The sequence below is a fragment of the Pteropus vampyrus genome, unplaced genomic scaffold (assembly GCF_000151845.1).
Source record: "Pteropus vampyrus isolate Shadow unplaced genomic scaffold, Pvam_2.0 Scaffold13, whole genome shotgun sequence".
Lineage (NCBI taxonomy): Eukaryota > Metazoa > Chordata > Mammalia > Chiroptera > Pteropodidae > Pteropus > Pteropus vampyrus.
In genome coordinates, this window is record NW_011888794.1 from 8,548,719 (window position 1) to 8,553,491 (window position 4,773).

Below are 4,773 nucleotides of genomic sequence, written 5' to 3' on the forward strand. Positions count from 1 at the left end.
CCATATTTTCTTAAAATAATTTTTATGTTTGAAACAGTGGGCTTTCAAATTAGAGGACGACAGTTGCAGGTTGGGAAGACCTATGCATAGATTTGCACATTTCAGTGTGGGAGTCAAATTGAGACAAATGTGGCACATGTGTAACTTAAATTGAGTTCTGTATCTCTGAAGCAAGGTTGAGAAAAACTTGAATAACAGTTTAGTAATTTTTTTTTTTCCTAATGACTCTGGGCCAGAAGAGCCCACTAGAGGCAACATTTTCCAATTCCCTGACTCCAGTAACAGCGAACCTAAATAATTTCAAACAGATAGTTATTTCCGCTCCTAAAATATAGCCAGGAAATGAGAATCTACCCTTTGGTAACTAGTTCCACTATCTCACAGTCATTATGCCAATATGTACTATTAAGAGGCCTAAATGCACACATTACTGACACAATGGGCTATAATTGCACTTTTGAAACTGCCACACAATATCCAATCTATGATTATTTAGGGAGTTTACATCTACCCATTATTGATGCAACAGCCCTTAATGGCACCTTTGTTGTCAGAGGAGGTTGTGTTGCTTAATATCCCCAGCACTGTTTGAAACAAATTGGTAGAATACCACAAGCGGCGGCAAGATTTCAGATATGTATGAGCAAGCATTATAGTCTGTACTTAACATTGAATTTATATGTTATGCAGCTTGAAGAAGTCTTCAATATTCTGGAATATTTTTGAAGACTATTCCTGTTCAACAGAAAGGTTCAACTTAACCAGGGCATGACATAAACAAGCATTGACACCCCAATCTGAGGAACCATGGTTGGTTTGGATATTTTTAAACATTACATATTGAGCATATAAGAAATAATAAAGAATACTACATATTTATTTTTTTTATTTTCTAATTCGTATTGAGATATAAGTAACATATAACATTTGTAAGTTTAAAGTATAGTGTGCTATCCAAAATATATAAAGAACTCAGTAAACTTAACAACCAAAAAAATAGATTTAAAAAATGGGCAAAAGAACTAAATAGATATTTTGTCTCCCAAAGAGGACATTAAAATGGCCAATAGATACATAAGATGCTCAACAAAAGATGCTGAACATCACTAATCAGGAAAATGCAAATCAAAACTACAATGAGATATCACTTCACACCTGTCAGAATGGCTATCATGAAGAAGATAAGAGGCAATAGGTGCTGGCGAGGATGTGGTAAAAAGGGAACCCTTATACATTATGGTGGGTATGCAAATTAATCCAACCAGTAAGGAAAACAATATGGAGGCTCCTCAGAAAAATAAAAAATAGTTCTATCATACAATCTATTAATTCCACTTGTGGGTATACACCCAAAGGAAATGAAAACAGGATTTTGATGCGCCATATGTACGGCATTATTCACAATAGCCAAGATGGAGAAACAACCCAAATGCCCATCAACAAATGAAGGGATAAAAAAGGTATGCTATTTATACACAGTGAAATATTATTCAGCCATGAGAAAGAAGGATATCCTTCCATTTGCAACAATATGGATGGACTTTGAGCACATTTTACTAAGCAAGATAAGTCAGACAGAGAAAGACAAGTACTCTGATATCATTTATAAGTAGAATCTAAAAAAGTTAAACCTGTAAAAAACAATAAAATAGTTGTCACCAGGGAATGGGGGACATAAGATTAATGGTGTTTAAGAGCACAAACTTATAACAAATAGTAAGTAAATCATAGTGATCTAAGGCACAGTATAATGAATATAGACAGTAATATTGTATTATAATTATGTAATGTTGATAAATATTGCTACATTGGCAATCAAATTACAATATATAAATGTGTCAAAGTAACACACTGTATACCTTAAACTTACACAATGTAACATCAAATTTATGTATACAATGTGTCGATATGATACATATTTCCTCTTTAAGTACCAAAATTTAGCTAGAGAAAGCATATTTGTGTCAGTTTTTTGCTCTACTTCATCAAGGCTAAAATAGGTGTGAAAAGTTAATAAAAAATTATATATTGTTTTCCATGTAGAAAGTTAACAGACTTGTGAAGGAAAGGCAGTTGATAGCAGATATTTCAGAATTCATGTTGTTAAGAAAATTCTCCTTTTCCTTGAATGTCATCTTTAATTCATGAATTTTCTTTTGCATTTTCGCCTCTGAAAATTTATTTTCTGGACAAAAACTAGTGACTACTGATGCTTTTTGGTATGTCATACAAATATTCAGAAGACAGCCTTAACTTTTCATACCAAGAACCAGAAAGATCTTAAACTGAATTAATAAAAAGGAAGATTAATAGATATCAACACTGAGATGATAGCAAAGTTAGAATTATCGGACAAACATTTTAAACAGCCATTAAAAAAAAAAAAAACTTAAATGAGCAATTACAAGCAGACTTAAATAAAAAAGTAAAAAGGCTCAGCAAAGAAATAGAAGTCTCAGAAAAGAAATAGAAGATATAAAGATGAACAAATTGGAAATTTTAGAACTGACAAATGCAATAACTAGGAAAAAAACTTAAAAGATGGACTAAGCAGCAAATGGAGGAGGGAGAGGAAAGGCTCCTTTTAACTGGTAGATAGAAAAATAAAAATTATATAATTTTAACCTTATAGAGAAAATAAACAATAAAAATGGATAGAGATTCAGGGACTATGGGACTATAACCAAAAATCTAAGATTCATGTCACTAGAGTTTAGGAAAGAAAGAGGAAACAAGGTGTTCCTGGTGACTTTGTCTTTGTGTGATCTGTACTTGTAGATTATAAAACCACCTTTAGAGGAGATGTCCCTATAGAAGATTTTCATTTGATTCTACCAGGCACCCCAGAAGAATCACAGGAAATTTAATTTTGAAAAATCTTGTTTTCTTTCAAATTAGAAATAGTATACTCTAAACTCTAATGAGACATAACCAGTGCATTTTACTCCCCACCATCCCCAACCAGAGCTGAAATAAATTTTCTAGTCAGTTTCCTGTGCAAGTGTATGGAAGCCTTTACTCAATATTTCTTGAAGGAAGCACGAATAAATGAATGAAAATTTAGAAACATCAGATAATATAATAATATAATGCAATTCTAATTACAATCCTAATAAGTCTTTTTGTGAATCTGATTTAAAAGTTATTTCATAAAAGAGAATACCTGTAGAAATAACCAATCAATATGAAAATAATTTTTAAACTAACGAAGAGATATTGACTTGCCATATACTATAAGTTATTATAAATTCATAACAGTAAATGCATTATAAAACTGGTACAGGAACAATAATGAGATAAAAGTGAAATTGAACCAGCAACCCCAATGACATTTGATAATTATTAGCATAAGAAAAGAATGACAGTTCAAATAAGCAGATAGTTGGATAATCAATAAATGGTGTTAAGACATATATAGTAACATATATTAGAAACATCTTAAACAAAAGTTTTAAGACAAATGAATAAGTGATAAAAGTTGTTCACTAAAAATCCTAAAAATAGTAACTTTAATATATATATTCTTAAAAATAAAATAACAGTAGGAACCAATAAAATGTACGTAGCTTCCAAATAAACAAGTATTCAAAAATTAAAAGGTGACGTAAACTGTCACTTTTTTTTAATAATAAAGGAAATGCACATTTAGATAACAGTGTAACGCAATTTTAAATATTTAGTTTTGAAAAAGATTTCAGCAAGACAGTCTGTGTTTTCAGGGTTTATGGAAGCAAATGCTAGCCGACAATCATGATGGGAGTATAAATTGGTACCAGTTTTGGAGACAAGGAAAGTAATACATATAAAAAACCTTAAATTATACTATTATATTTCTAGAAATATCTTCTGAGAAAATAATTATGGAATTATGTAAAAGTTTAGCTAAAATTATTTTACCTGTGTTTATTAGCAAATGTTGGACATGGGTCAAATATTCAGCCAAATGAGATTGAGTAAACATATTATAATGTAGCAACACGGTACACATGGAGAATGTAATCAACATTCCAAAGAGAGGTTATATGAATACTGACATTTTGGATAATTTTAATTTTCTTCTTTTTTTGCTTATCACTATTTTCTAAATTTTGTATATGTTTCAGTTTTAATGAGATAAAAATACCAGTGGCTGATAAAACTTATTTTTAATATCTCAAAACATTAATTTCTATTGCTTTATCTGTAAAACAAAATAATGCAATGATAAGATTTATCTGTGCCACTAAATTGAGATTTCCATAAAAATCTGCCTTTGTATGATTGATGACAATTTTTTTCCAAGTAAATATAAGCATATATATATATTTTTTTAATAGAAGATTGTCTCTTTTGTTGACACCAGTGATGTATCTGTGTGCAATCAGAACTCTCTTTTAGATTGTGTGATGATTGTATTGTATGGAAATCTATATACCAATTTAAAGATCTTTTGCTGTTAGTTGAAAAAAAAATCTATGTACAAAATCTTCTGGCGATTAATTATGTTGGAGGCTAACCCACTCCAAGAAATGACTCACTCACCTTAGAAATCCACATTGTAATAATAATCAATGTCTATAGCAGGCACTTGACAGGGAGGTAGCAAAATCATAAAAATAAGCTTTTATTCTCTTGTTTCCTGTTCTCTTATGATTCTCTGTGTTCGAGCTCTCATTTTCCTCCTCATGCTCATGCTACAAATGTTATCTGTAATCAGGAGTGAAGGGATGGATGCACACCACAGGCTGTCACCTGAGTGATTGTACCATTTAGACAGGATAATAATGCCTGGAA